General features: G+C 36.2%; 2 protein-coding genes across 2 annotated transcripts in view; both read left to right on the forward strand.

Moving 5' to 3' along the window:
- Positions 1-16,190, forward strand: part of LOC135705161 (ATPase WRNIP1-like) — a 293,614-nt gene that overhangs the window by 206,437 nt on the left and 70,987 nt on the right. The window lies entirely within an intron of this gene.
- Positions 1-16,190, forward strand: part of LOC135705160 (diacylglycerol lipase-beta-like) — a 116,031-nt gene that overhangs the window by 32,439 nt on the left and 67,402 nt on the right. The window contains exon 2 of the mRNA XM_065226750.1: positions 7,524-7,809. The gene's annotated coding sequence lies outside the window, so the exon portion shown is untranslated. The remainder of the gene's footprint in view (positions 1-7,523; positions 7,810-16,190) is intronic.

Raw genomic sequence — 16,190 nt, forward strand, 5'->3', positions numbered from 1 at the left:
TTAACAAAGTTGTTGAATAATTTATACTAAGCATCATAGCTGAATAAATACATTTTTTTTTATCTCTAACGCTTTTTATAAGTAACATAGGGCGACCCTTTAAATATCAGATTTTTTCAATTATCTTTTTCTACATTGATTTCTCCCAAACTATTTATTTTGCTGAAACAACCCTGGTAACACTGCACCATGGTTAGAAGTGGTTCTGAACTCGTTAAGGGTGCCATTTTGATGCTACAAAAATCGCAAAAAATGCATTTCTTGCACTTCGGTTGTACCACAAAAATACACCCTAAACGCATTCTGATCCCATTATTGTCATTATCTAAACCTACGGGACATTCCACTGCAGCATGCTAGAATGGTTAGAAGTGGTTCTGAACGGTCAAAGGGTGCCATTTTGATGCTACAAAAATCGCCAAAAATGCATTTCTTGCACTTCGGTTGTACCACAAAAATACACCCAAAACGCATTCTGATCCCGTTATTGTCATTATCTACACCTACGGGACATTCCACTGCACCATGCTAGAATGGTTAGAAGTGGTTCTGAACTCGTTAAGGGTGCCATTTTGATGCTACAAAGATCGCCAAAAATGCATTTCTTGCACTTTGGTTGAACCACAAAAAACATTCTAAGCGCATTCCGTTCCCGTTGTTTTCATTATCTACATCCAGGGGAAAAAAGTGATAACCGATTTTCATGAAAAAATACTTCCTTTTTAAAAGTTTATTATATGCGTTGAAGAAAAAACGCTCTCGCAGTTTTTTTCATTGAATATATAAAAAAAAAAATGAAATAAAAAGAGATAGTAACTTAGTAACTTGAGCAAAAACATATGCCACCAAAAGCTCTAAAAGCATCTAGAGCAACCATCTGTGAGACTTCAATGTATAAAAAGTTAATGTAAAAAACTGTTTTTAGGGGTCACCCTATGTTCCTTTTCTAAGCCCAGTATAAAACGAGAATCATTTGAGATAAATAATTTGTATCTTAGGGATAGTTACATTAAATTAATTGATCTACATATTCTGCAACAATCAAATAACAAAACATATATATCAGTGTCAACATTTCAAAGGGGCGTTATTGTATTTATAAACAATGGCTTTAGCCGTAAATTTCTCGCGAATAAAAGCTCACTCATGAGAAATAATGACACCATCAGGTAGATTAATGTTTCCTCTACGAGTTAGCATTGTTTTTATGGAGAGGTGAGCTTTTATTCACGAGAAATTGACGGCTAAAGCCATTGTTTACAAAAGCAATTACGCTTCTTTGAAATGTTGGCACTGATATTTTGAGCTCCCTAACCATACACATTTAACTTTTTATGCTGAATCTTGGCAATTTTTGCAGAGATTTGCACAGCCGAGTGCTAGGCAACCTGTTTTACTGACCTGAAACAAATTATCCAAAAAATAACGGTTTAAGCGCAAACATTTTTGTCTTCCTAAAACCGGCTTTGGGAACATTGTGAATTGATGACTGCATCAATGATGGCCTGGGGCAAGCCGAAACGAAGCATTTTTTGTATTAACGCTTGTGTGAAAAAGTTTGTCGGTTCGACTGGCGAAATGAGGCCCCTGGCCTTTGCAGCCACGCGTGTTCTTTGTGTATCCTGTTTGTTCCTCGGCAAGGATGTCGTTCCGCTCATAGTAGGGTGTGGATACTATGGCAATGATAATTATACTCAGGGTTATACATAATTACACAGGCTCGATAAGCAGGTGATTAACCTTTATTTTGATGGGTCTGCTGCATTACTGTTCTTGGGGAGTAGGAAAGTGGTGTCTCGGGTGTTGTATTCCGGTATTGTACGAGGTTCATATAGTACCTTGTTGAAACGCTCAACCATCTTGGGATGTACTACGGTCAGCTTTTTGAACCAGAGATTTCTGGACCTAAAGCTGTCCATTATATCGGACTAAAAATTGATGATTTGGCCGATTTCCGGAAGATCATCGCTAAATTCGAACTATTCGTGGCTCATATGCTCATAGAACGCCTTTTCGTTATCACTGCACGTCCGGTTTTGTTGATGACGTTCCGCGGGTTAAGTGTAACGAATTTCATTTCCCAGCCGCTCGAATCTTCTTTTTCATGCTGGTTCATGACTTTCTGGAATTCGTTGGGCCGGCTCTTCTCTTGGCGTAATACGGTATTCCAGACTCCTAGCAACCGCTGCAGTGTACTAAGAAGAGCAGATCCTCCAGGAGCTCGACCGTATCTAGATACAGTAGAAAAAAAAAACAAAGTTAAATTTTCGATGATTCGACACTAGTGTGAAAATTTGAGTTCAAATTACTTGCTTGACATGACTTCTCTCCCCTTGGCTAGTTTTGCACCTTGCTGTTGGTGGGCGGGCTTAATTTCATGCTTTATAGTGGAGTGTTGGAGACGGTAGGTTTATGGTCGGCGTTGCTGGCTCATGCCGCGATAGAATGGCGTCATGGGCAGGCAATGGGGATTACTAAGCTTCCCCTCTCTGATAAACCACTGCATGAGAGAACCAAAGATCTAGTCTAGCAGTGATAGTATCACACTTGTTACTCCTTTTATTGAGAGCCGCGTCGTAGTACGCTTACGTATAGGCACTGACGTTGGGTGTGATACTGGCGAATTTTGCCGCAAATCACTCTTATTTTATTTATTTTTTACGCAGATAGGTTTGCAAGGGAATTATACTATTGAAATATTTCAGAAAGTTTCCATCGATGCTCCTTCTATTTGCGTGATAAGCTTTCATTGTTGTTTTCATTGAGGTATTACTCAGGGAACAATGTTAAACATCATTTTGTATATGGTATTGTAACTAACGGTTAAAGCATTTGAGTTAACTTATTTCTTAGTGTTCAAGTACTTACATTTTTAAACAGCAGTCAATGTTAATCTATGAGCTAAACCATACGTAAAATCGATCTTTCCTTATGTGGTATTGATGCATGTTTAACTTTTCGCGGCTGTCGGAATCAACGCGCCTACGTCTACGGAGCTTACGCAGAAGTGATACGCAATTCGGTAGAGCTTGTCAAACGCTTTTGAGCTTATGTAGTATAGAATTTGTTCGGTGCGGTCGCGAAATCTTGAAATGATTGATACGTTCTTAAAATTAACTAATTTGATACAAAGCTCAGTAGTAAATAAGTAGAATATCTAGGGAGGAAACCAAAATTAATCAACTTGCACTCTTTAAATAATAATAAGCCTTTTTATTTACGCGCACACGTCACAGCATTTTTTCTATAACTATCTTGAAACAATACATACGGAATCCAGTGTTCAAGCGGCCAACATAGGCTAGTCCTTCTGCTGTATTGTCAAAGATAGAAGCAAAATTTGTTCAAATGGGTCAAGTCTTGAAAATTAAGCTGTCACGCAGCTCCAGCTTGATACCCAAAAAAAAAAAAAATACTTCCTATTATATAATATTTAGTAATTGGATGATGAACAATTAAGTTCAGAATTCGCTCACTAGACAGTGCTAATGCACCATTTAGCTTCAAGTTGTTTGCATAACTTGACATCTTGGCTAGAAAAAAGTTATTCAGATGCATCCGGCCTATTAGATGGTCAAGCTCAGTGTGCATTTTGACAGCCCGAAAGCAAGCAGGTTTCTGTCTTCAGTGAAGTCATTTGGAGGGACAAGGCTTATCACCTGATTGGCCTCTCAGTTCAGAATTCACTTACCATGCAGCGCTAGTGTCATTTTTGATTCTAAAGGCTTGATAAAGCAGTCTACATTGCTGTCTTTAGTAAAGTTATTCAGCATATGACCTATTGTATACTGGACAGCTGAGATCAGAATTATTATATCTGTTGGCGCTTATGTAGCATTTGACTTCTGATTACTTGCTTTAACTTATCTGTTCTGCTACATAGAAGGTTGCTGTCTTTGGAAAGTTGTTCAGATGAATACAAAAAAAAATTGAATTTTATTTTTACGTTCCCACTGGAATTGTGCGTCTGTCTTCATCTTTCATTTTATGTCGTTACTTGAGAAAGGGTGACTGCACAAATATTTTTTTTGTTAATGTCTCACAAAATATGTAATTTTCGTGGCAATATTTCTAGAAAGACAAGAGGACAATTGAATAATGAAAGCTATGAAAACTATAACTATAACAATCAAGAACTATATATTGTATACATGGAGTTTGATCGATTGTATTGGGGGTTTGATATGCTACAATGAAACAATCAAATCGACATTCCATTTATTGTTGTGGAAAACAAATCAAGGAAACAATGAGGTCGTGCTTTGGACACAACCCTTAACTTTTATTTATTAGATATTGACTCAGTTATGAAATAATTAGATGAACGTATCTTTCAAAAAAAAAAAAAAAAATACCTTGGATATTTCCAATAGTATTCCACCTTACCAAAAGCAACCCAAGTAGCATTTCTTGTTTTATTGCACTCTATTAGTGGTTTTTGAGATAAATTTTATAAAACAGTCAATAAAAGTAATATGCTATAAGATCGTCTTCCAGCTTAGTGGACCACTCTTGATAAGGTTTATAAAACATGTTTGAGAATCATAATAAAGCTGTCTTAAAACCTTTTGTAAGAAAGCCCCATACTCTACAAAAGGTTCTCATAGCCTCTTTAAGAGTAATATTGTATTCAAGCAGTTTTATTACGCTTTGGTGAAAATCAGTTATAAATCCAATTTCATTTTTATTGATTCAAAGCAAGAAAATTAGCTTGTTGTTGTTCTGTTCTGCTGAAACTTTTTTTTTCCATATGGAAATCTTTAGCGGTAAAAATAGGTTTGAGTGTTGGTGTCAAGATCACCATGCAATCAATTTTGTTTCATGGCGACATTAGTGAAAATCTTAAAGAAAATATATGACTTTTTAGAAGTTCCAAAACGTATGCGCTTGAAATTTTATCGTGTATATTGGGATAATATGAGCGTTAAATAAATGCGCCTACAAAATAATTCAAGGAAACAAAAAAGATTGTTTCATAAATCAAATGAATTTGATGGAAACATCTTAATTTTACAGAAAATAGATCTCAATAAATAAATTTATACCAATTCACACTGGAAATCATTTCGGATCTCTAATTTAGCCATTGTTTTATTGAAATTTCTTGGATTTTATTCCAAGGCTAATGGCATTTTCATAATGACAATATGACGACAGAGGACAGCAAGCAAGAAAAACCACTTTTGACAAGTTGCAACTGAATGCTTATATTTTTTTTAAATAACTGTTTCATGGCCAACTAGTTTTATTGCGCTTACTTATATAACAATATTAGGATTTATATTTGGGTTTTATAAGGGCAATTCATATTGTTTTATTTTATACTTCAAGGCAATCATAAAACCTTTCATAAGTGAAAAAAGCAGAAGCATCAATTGGTTTTTTTTATAAGCTTTATAGGGGTTTTGTAGATAGCTATAAGAATGTTCTATGACTTGCATTTTATATGACCGCCATAAAGCTGTAGGTTATGGTTGCAGCTGCAATAAAACCTTTATAAATTTTGAATATAACCAAGCAGCTCTAGATTTGTTACTTGGAAATGCTGTAATTACATTTGAATAACAAACAAATACACATGTACATAATTCTGTTGAATCGCCGAAATATTTACATGACACTCCTCCCATACCAACAGTTTTTACAAGCTCATGGGGAGTCCGTAGCTTACAACAAAACTAATGAATTCAAAACTTTACCTCACTTGGAAACACCGTCTCCGTTTCTGTCATCACGTTATTAAAGGAAACATAATAGTTCGTCTTCCTTTCAGCTACTAGAGGCAAATAAGGGAAAGTGGGCAGTTTTGCCATGGGGGTAATGTGGCCACCCACATAAAAATAACTAATATATATTCTACTGAATCTATTGCAGACTTAATGCTTGAAGCCTACTGAAACAATTCATTTCATTTTAGTCTAAAAATATACTATTCTCTAGTGGGAATATTCGAAAAGTGTTAGACTAGTTCAGAATGTCAAAAATGTTGTAAGATTTCTGAATCAGAAAATAAGGCTGCTAATCGTTAATATTTCTTCAGCTGATAACTGGACATTGGTTTCTTATATTATACGATATTTTTCTAGTTTGCAATAAACATAAAAATTATTCTTAACAACACATTTTTTAAGTCCATTCGGGGTAATATAAGCACCCTATTATTTCAAACGTTTTCTCAAATTGTAGAAATATAACTCTAGAAGCATCTACTTTGACAAAAAATTAGTCATTCATAGGACTGAACAGTATAATAGCATTAAATAGGCAGTAGTTTTTAAAATTAATTTATTTTACAGAAAATAAAATCTTTTTATACTTAAACTATTCAATTTTTACCTTGGTCTTCATTAGAACAGAACATGCTTACCTACTATTTACTAGGGCGCTTATGCCATCCCGATAGGATGCTCATTTTACTCCAACAATATTTCGGTTACACAATGAACGTTTTTTTTACATATTTTTTTCAAACGAGTCAAAAGTTTAGTTTTTACATTCAATTTGTACTCATGATGTCTATAAGGCTTAGAACAATCCATTTGGTTGAAAATCATTCGAATTTTTCTCTGAATTCATGGTCTCATTAGTGATGATTTTCCTAAGGTGGCCAAACTGCCGCATGCCCCCCTGTGCGATTCATGCTGTGATAAAGTGTCATGTCCCTGTTGTGAAGCAAAAAAAATCCAGCGGTATTAAATATATAGTTAATCCACTTTAATAACAGTCGGGTAAAGCGGTAGACGGTGACTTTAAGAACGCGATGATACACAATTTTGCCATCTTTCTTCGGTGGTCTCGCATTTGGTTTAATTGCTTCCCTACCTCCTGAATGCGGGTACCTAATAGTGTGGTTTCCACCATCACTTTACACAGGAGCATCGTAAATATGAACCATTGCTACTTCTTCATCTCGGTGCGGTTTTCTTCTAACATAGTTATGTTGTCAAAGTTCGCAGTGGAGTGGTGCGATGAGACGACCCCAGCCAGCGGGGTCCTCCGGACTCCACTACTGGCTAACTACGACGGTCAATTATGTAAATGACCGGTCTGTGAGTTGCGACTGTAGGATGTTGGATAAACGGTGCTGCAAGTGCTCTACGGAGCACAGCTGTGTATTTGTCGAGGATAAGTGGAAACGGTGTGGTAATAATAAGTTTATTTCGTGACGTTTTTTTGCGAATCTTCAAATGTAACATTGAACATGCTTGAGTAGTTTATGAAAGTAACGACATAAACTGTAGTAAAGTTCCGAGAATTTAAGACTTTTCGCCGGTGAACTACGTTTCAGTCGAGCCCATCAGACGGTGACCCCTCTGGGTACGGCAGTTAATATTTTCCTCGAATGTATAAATCAACCTTTTCACATTAGCTTTTCATTCCGGTGCGGAGCGATGACGTGCGGTAATGTGTGTGTGTGTGTGTGTGTGTACCTGTAGATGGATGTTACCGAATTAGCTTTTCAGTTGCCTTATCGTTGGTTATTATAGCACGTCTTGTTTGTTCTTTTCCCCGGTGATTTTCAGATACCTTCCCTGATCGGTTCGTGCAGTGTACACAATAATAATTGGCCAGGCGCCTGATGACGACAAATGACGTGATGGGCGTGGACGTCTTTTCTGGAAGATCTACGGAGCTTCATCATCATCATTAGTGGTGGCAGTATGAATAGTAGTGGTAGTAGCAGTAGCAGTGGTAAATATCTATAGCAACAACAGACATGAGTCTCATGAGTATCTACAAACATCGTAAGCTCCGGGTTGAAGTTCCTGTATTTTTCGTGTAGTAAAATAGTTTATCAGATTCAGAAAGGTAAGGAACTTGTATGGAACTTGTAATTGTATCATGTACCATCGAGCAGAGAGTGAACTGAATTGTTATCATTATTGACTAATATCAGTTAATCAGAGCGTCAAATGCTTGTCTTCTTATAATGTACCAGTGAAAAATGTAAAATGTATCATACAAAATAGAAAACGCACTCATACAAAATTGTGCCAATAAGAAATTGCACTTTTACCCCTACACTGATGCAAAATTTCAGGTGGTCACCCTTGGTGATATCCTTTAAATTTCATTGGATGCCCAATGAAAATATCGCTTTAAAAGCCCAATGAAAGTTATATTTCTAATGATTTTCATATAGAGGAAATGGCTCTAATGTTGGCCTATGGATCTAAGATTGGGCCCATCGCTAAAAATCTGCTAAATATCAATAAATAAATCAATTTTATCTAGATGAACGTGGTACGGTACTAATGGATATTTTTGGTCGCTATTGAAAATTTAGTCGAATACTGAATTTATGTATGGGTCCAAATTATGGGCATTTAGGCCGGCATTACATCCATTTCCCCTATGAACATCACACATATTTCCGACAAGATCGACGAAGAAAAAAGACACATATTTCGGAAAACATTAGCCACCTGGACGACGGGCTTCTAAAATCCAGAAGAAGCTTCTGATGCAGATTATTCTAGCACAGGGTACACGACGAATTTTAGCAGTAAATGACATATTTGAGAAAAATTACACCAGTTAGTTATACTAACAATGAATGTTTCGTGATTTATTTTCTTTCGCAACATATGGAAGCTGTAAATTATTTCATTTAAAAAAATTGCCTTCCCTTTCGACGACTGTAGTTGGACCCTTTCCGAAACTGCCGCATACACGTTTTACAATGTTTCGATCCATAGATGGCATCACTGTCTTGATTTTAGCTTTTAGCGACATAAGTTGTGCCTCTGCTCATTACCGCTTCGGACTAGGAATGGGCGATCTTAAGAGAAAGATCGATCTTGACGGATCGATTGTATATACGCTAACTTGAAAGTACTCATTAATGAGTAAAAAAAGACCCATTTTGAAGAAAAGTGGCTTAACTCATTAATGATTAAACAATTTTACCCATTAATGAGTATCTGTTACCCATTAATGATTAACAATTACTCATTAATGGGTAACAGATACTCATTAATGGGTAAAAAATTTACTCATTTAATGAGTTAAGCCACTTTTCTTCAAAATGGGTCTTTTTCAACCATTAATGGGTACTTTCAAGTTAGCGTGTATTAGGCTCTAGAATCGATCCAGTGAATAAATCGGTACCAAAGAATCGATCTTTAGTAGATCGATCTTTTGATTTTCTTAATACGCTTGTTTACGTTGGTCCCCTAAGAAATTCTTTGCTTTATACTATTCAATTAAATCACCGGCCATAATTTTTTCTTTGAATAAAATGCACGCAAAGCAACGCGCAACCGAAAAAAAGAGGAAATGAACGTCACACTTGCTCACTGTTAATGTGTGTGTCGATTCAGATCGGTTGCCAGCAAAGTAAACGGAGAAACAGAATGATACATTTATGATCCAAGTTGAATCATTTTTGAGAAAAATGGGACAACTCATAATGATGAATACAATCTTACCATTTTTGAGTAGTTTTGAATCATTAATGATTAATCAATTAAAATGTATCATTCTGTTTCTCCGTGTACACAGCAAAAAATTAATTTTGATATCACATCAAAGTGTATGCACTTCAATCGTGTCAAAAATATGGTGTAATATTACTTGCCAAAGGGGACAAAATTATCATTAATACAGTGCATGAACTGACATTACGCTACTTTTACTGCATTTGTTTATTTTTATGGCCATTAAAATTACATAACATTTTCGACAAGATTGAAGTGCATCCTCTTGGATGTAATATTCAAATTAATTTTTTGCTGTGTAGACAAAATGTGATGGCAAGGAGAAATGAGTACAGGAAGGAGATAGTGCAAACCTTCAAATGTTGCTATATTCGTAAATGCTGGAAACGCAAATAGTGACGGCATTTATCCACGGCCCTTACAAATAAAAAAAAATGTCTTGGCGATTGTCTACGCAGGGGGAGGGAGGGGGGTTGGAAAGAATTCTTAAAAACTGTCTACGTAGTTAATGAACAGCTCCTAATACGAAACGCGGAAAAATCATTTATGCAAAACACCAGTTATGAAGGGAAAATTCTGTCAATTCTTAACCATTACATTAAATTTAAATACATTATCTTATGCGTAAGATGAACGGTGGAAACATTGAAATACTTGAAATTTTTTTAGATAACGTATGATAGTCAAAAATGCATGACACACATCAATTTGGCGTAGTTCTACGTCATACTGCGGTCGTGGACACAACTCTTTAATTTTTTCTACATTTTTGACCCAATTCCGTTCAACCGTCTTGGAACGGCACTTATATTTTTCTGGGTAGGTGCATATGCCACTTTATCACTTTCCCAAGCCTTTTTTATATATATATATATATATAATTCACTGTTCTTTCCGACACATTTACCGACCGGTTTATATATTTTACGCTTATTTCGGTGCGCAACAAAGCGACAACGGCTGACCAATTGCTCTCTTTACGTTTACTCAACACTGATAGTTTACATCTGACACCTAACAGTATAAGCTATCCAGTGCTGCCAAATATATCTAAATCAGTATCCAAGCATGAGATATTACTATTTGAAATTTACTGCAAAATTCGACACGCACCCTGCACATACTCCTGTATTTACGGGTGCTAATCTTTTTTATGTATGGGTTCACCTTCCTTTATTTATGGTACAGTTGTCGATTTTTGTATCAGTACATTTTGATGTAGTACTACGTCTGTGAGTTCTATATGTGGGTACAGTTTGTGCAAACCGAAAATGGAACATGTAACAAAATTATGAAAGATTTTTAACGTTAATAACTCAGCTGCCCCTGGTCTAATTTCAATAATTTTATCACCAATCGATCAGAAATATTTCGACGCATCAAATTTAAGACTTTATCATTCTTCAAAATGTTTTTTATTGAAAATTGCACGAATGTGCAACTGTGGCTATGATAAATAAAATTATCACCGATTGCCTGCGAAAAGCGATTTCCCTGACACAGATTTCAAAGTTGAATTCCATGTGTTTATTCAATCACCGCGTGGTGAGTGGTGGTGTTCTTCAGTACGCAACGAAAGGCTCCCCGTAAGCAGCTAGCTTTCAAGACTGGCCTCAACCGCTGATCGGATTCAGTTCCAATCACCGTGTCCGGTCATGGTGTCCGGTCGTCGGCATCAGCAGCAGCAGCAGTGTTTTCGGGGCATGGCGTTGAACATTGTGCTCCAGTACACAACAAAAGGCTGCCTGCAAGCAGTGAGTTGCAGCCGACATGAGTATCCATAGAAGGAGGAAGAAGCCGCATTGATCGGAATCAGTAGCTCTTCGTGAGTCGCTGTGGGTCATCTATGTCAAGCGCGTCATATTAAAGAGTATAAACAGAGAGAACCCCCTTTCAAATTCCTATTCCTACACAAAACATAACCTCCTTCTGCAGTTAACAAATAAGATTTATTATTTGAACCCACGTTGTCCTACCTTGTACTTTTCTATTTTCTTGGGGAAGTTCTATTCCTAGTACATGACACAATTTTTGATGGGTGCGTTTTCGTATGTTTATGGAACATTTTACTACAGACAAACAGATGTAACTCTTTGAATACGTTTTCTTGAAAACATTGTACCTCAAAATATAGAACCTCAGTAACGGCATCTCTCGAGCATCTCGCGGAAAACAAGCTAGCTTGCTAAGTCGCAAACAATGTTGCATGCAAGATAATCAGAATATATAGAAACGGCAAAGTCATCCGGTGCTGAGAAGTTCGAGGGAATAACAATATTCAAATCAATCGTTAAATGCGTGAACGATGATCCAGAATAAAGCGATACGTCTGTTTGTCTGTGATTTTACCGTATGCGATATTTGGAGTTATTACGTTTATTTCGCTTCGTAGTGGAATTCCGAGGAATGTTTTGAATTTGAATCTTTTGATTTTGGTTTGGGACCATCCATAAATAACGTATCATATTTTTGACATATTTAAGACCCCCCTCAACTTCGGAAACCCCCTCCCTTTTTCTCAGAATGCTAAGTCATTTATATATGTTCCCTTTCGTGTTATTTAGCTATGATCGGAAATATACTAGTTGATTTTTGCTTTCATATTTTTTAATTGTAACGGAATTTCGTGGGGCTTAGTTTATTAACAACAAAATCGAGTTTACTAAAATTTCGAAATATCCGACTAAACTGCCTCATCGTAGAAAAAATCGTGATAGATCTGTTATTTGGGGTATTCTGGGTAATTGACCAACGGAAAGTTGATTGCTTGCTGGCGAAGTGCTATAAATTTTGTTGTGCAATTTATGAAGTTGTAAAACACATGTTAAAAACAAAAATAAAACAACGCTGTGAATGTGAATCAGATTTTGAATCTAGCGTTTTTTAATTTGATTTTAGCTTTATTAAAGTTATTTTTAGCCGAGTGATAGTTAACCACATGTTGTATCTAGTAGAATGAACGGTCAAATCGTATGTAAACCGAGGGAGCTAGGAAGTTTTATCTCCAATTTTGCGCGCTTTAAATCTATTTGACCGTTCATTCCACTAGATAAAATATCCGATACTATAATTCTACCTAGACAATCGATAGATGAATTTCTAGACTAAAGAACATTAAACTTTTATTCCCGGAAGAATACTCCATAGAGAGTTGAAACGTTGGATGAAAAAGTTGCATTTCCTATCATGTTCCGCAGCGAAATATGCAGACAATGCAATGATTGTTGAACGATGCACATACTTGCCACGATTGTCTCCAATTCCCGTTCTGCAGAAAAAAAAAAAACATACGAAATCGAGTTATCGTACTACGAGCGCTTCTTTTTCGCTTTTAGCTTATCAATAATCCAATGCATGGAGCGAGCAGTGGAGAAAGCACGGGTCTGATAATCGTAGCGTTCGAGGTTCGAGTTCAGTTCGACAACCTTTTTTCTAATTTTTTCGACATAATTAATTTCACTCACAAATGCACCCCACATTATTCGGTCTACAATTTCTTGCATTGAACCGCAGCTCAGTATATCTCATCTTCCGTTCATGCGGTCTTCACTAACAAATCTAATCTTACATCCACCGGTTGGGTGTAGTAGATTTTTCCGTTTCACTCCAAGGCTGAGAAGGCCGTTTAACCTATCCTAAATTACTGAACCAGTTGACCGAAACATCAAACTAATGATATGTATGTTGTTATACAGCTATTCCATGGCAAAACAATTTATTTGTTCTCAAAATTTCGTAAAAATTGGTAGTTTTGTTCCTTATTGTAAAATATTAGACTAATTTTTTTTAGTTTTGTCATTAGGGTGACCATTTCCATGTTAGGATGGTCCAAAAATCGTTTTTTTTAAAGAGGCTACCACGTGTCGTGCCATGTCGTTAATACATCAATGGAGACGCATGGTAGTCTAGTCGCAGTATTGGAGTCACAGTAGGAGTATTGAGCAAAAACCCAAAATTTGATAACTTCAAAATATATAACTCAAAAACGAAAAAAAAACACATCGCGAATTTATTTATTTTTTTATTATTATTATTAAAGTCATTTTAACACTCTTGGGTCATTCGTGAAATGTCCGGGGGTGAGATCATGACTTTGGCGTGAGAGGTATGGATGTTAACCACTACGCCGGGGTCGCCCCCTTATTTTTTATGTTGTGTAAAAAAGCCTAAAAAACAATCAATATTCTTCAAAACAAAATCTCGATTTTTCAATAAGATTATACATTTCCTAAAAGATATTTTTGATTACTTTTCATTTAATATGTTGATCTTTGAAATCAAAAATTATGAATAAATAAAAAATCATTTTTGGCCATTGAAATAGCACCCTTAGCCACTCTTCTTCAGTATAGCTTTGATGATACATTTTGATTGGACGGAAATACGGGCAGATTTAGGGGTTCATCTCTTTCTCAATAATGTCTACTCCATTATCGCGCTACCACTGTTGCGCATTCTTACTGTAGTAGCAACTCGCCAAATTTGGCCACAACTTGGCGGGGCCCCGGTGGGACCTAATGAACGGAAATACACGTTTTTTCAAGCATTAGTTGATGTATAACAATCCGTTCATATTGTTGGTAGTGATGAAAATCGGAGCCATAAGAATGCATCCGATGAATTTGGTCAACACCTGGTAATACAGCTTTCGGGCATGCTTGGCATACACATTTTTGGTCACGAACTGCTCATTTGCTAATAACTTTGCACACAGTTGACGGAACATAGTTCTTTTTAAAGCAGTAGATAGAATAGAGTGTAAGCTTGTTAAAGATATGTAAAAAAAAGTAGAATTTAATGCTAGTAGTAAACTGTATTTGTTTTTGCGTTGTAAAAATGAGGTGAGAAATGCTCACTACACATCTCGGAATTTAAGTGTTAAATTGATTAGTGTTGATTCAAATGTCAAGCTTTACCTAATCTTCACATATCTTTAGTAAACTATGAGCCTAATCTATCAATTACTTTAAAGACAAATAAATTTCAACATCTGAGTGAAAAGTTATTACCAAATGAGCAGTTGGTGTGTACAACTGTGCATGCCAAGCATGCTTTCGGGCTCGCGTCTATATAGAGATTTCATATCTTGTGTACCGATTCTAAATGGGCAGGTTTGTTAATCATTGCCATGACAACCACGTAACACATTTTTCATCGATTAGACAATCTCAACCAAAGTTAGAGCGATATAAGTAAAACTTAATAATTTCCCATAGTAATTTTCCATACAATGATCCGTAAGGCATCATTTTTGAAAAAAAAAAACTTAGAGGTTGTATTCAAGACACGACCGTAGATTTGACGTAGGATTACGTGCTTGGTATCAATATTTGGCGACTGTGTTAAGGAAACCACATTTCGCTGCCAATCGGTGATAATTCTGATCACTATTGCAACAGCTGGACATTTGTGTAATTGTCAATAGTTGCCTATTGAAAAATGATAAAGTGTTTATTTTAGCAGATTTGTAGACAAATATCCAATGGATTGACTTGTTTAAAATTAAAATTCATCCGCTATTGACAGAGTTATAAGTAGTCAAAACCTGACCACTTTTCGTAACGTTGCCGATTTAGGTTTTTTGAAATTATACCCCCAACATGTTGTGGAACGACGTAACACTACGTCAAAAAATAAATCGAAATAAATGGTTGCCCATTAATATTTTGCGATTAGAAACAAAACTACCAATTTTTACGAAATTATGAGAACCACTTTATCGTTTTGCTATGGAATGGCTGTATATTTTTTAGATTCAGAATTAAACAGAAATTAATTTTCTTAAAATAACGAAGTTTTCTAAAAGCAGGAGATCAGCGTCCTTAAGAAGTATCAAGAAAATGAATCATAAAATAGGCTACGAGATCATGGGTGGGTCACGTTTGTATGACAGCTATGCTTGGTATCCTTGATTCATTAATGTATTACGTAACACATGATGTATAAGGATAGGAGAGGAAGTGGAATCAAAAATCATTTTTTTAAATGAATAATCCCTTACTGGAGTTTTGAATTCTAAGATGACGATTACAAATTTAACATGGAGGCCGCCAAAATAGAGCTGGTTTCATACTTCAAGATGTTAACTAAAGCACACTTTAAAAGAATAAAATCTGTCATTTGGAATTCAAGGGACTTCTCGTTTTTTTCTTGATTTGTTTTCCGTCGATCTTGTTGTCCGTGCTGAGCACCAATGCTACCGACGCCAGGGAGGCAGCTCCCACACCTGGACCCTACCTATCGACCCATCAACACATGAACCGGGGACCAACGGCTTTACTTCCCTTCCGAAGGAAGGCGTGATCAGAGATGTTAAGCCTCATAACATCCCAGCGGCGCCGACTGGGAGTGAACCCAGGCCTGCTGGGGTGAGAGGTAATCACGCTTACCACTTCACCACCGCTGAATTCTTGTTTTCGGAAAAGTGACAGATATTCTTGAATATTGGTTTATTTAGAGTGAAGAAAACATGAAGAGACTGGAAATTGACTTCCTCCGATTTGCATAAATCTTTGCATCGGTGAAACATTAAACTAAACATCATAAAACATGGCAACCATTCACATTTTCGCAAAAACTCGGCCATTTAGTATTTTCTTTTTCTAAATGGTGTCTTTGTAATTTTTCAATAAATTTTAGCACCAATACGTCACTTCTGAGCGAAATGACTACTGGAGCAAAGTTGAAGAGAAAAATAAAATCTACCTGGAAGGTATTTTCTGGAACGGTATTTTCTAAAGTAATTTGAGT

This window comes from Ochlerotatus camptorhynchus, unplaced genomic scaffold, assembly GCF_037179485.1.
Source record: "Ochlerotatus camptorhynchus isolate MF236.1 unplaced genomic scaffold, CSIRO-AGI_Acam_v1.1 ptg000259l, whole genome shotgun sequence".
Lineage (NCBI taxonomy): Eukaryota > Metazoa > Arthropoda > Insecta > Diptera > Culicidae > Ochlerotatus > Ochlerotatus camptorhynchus.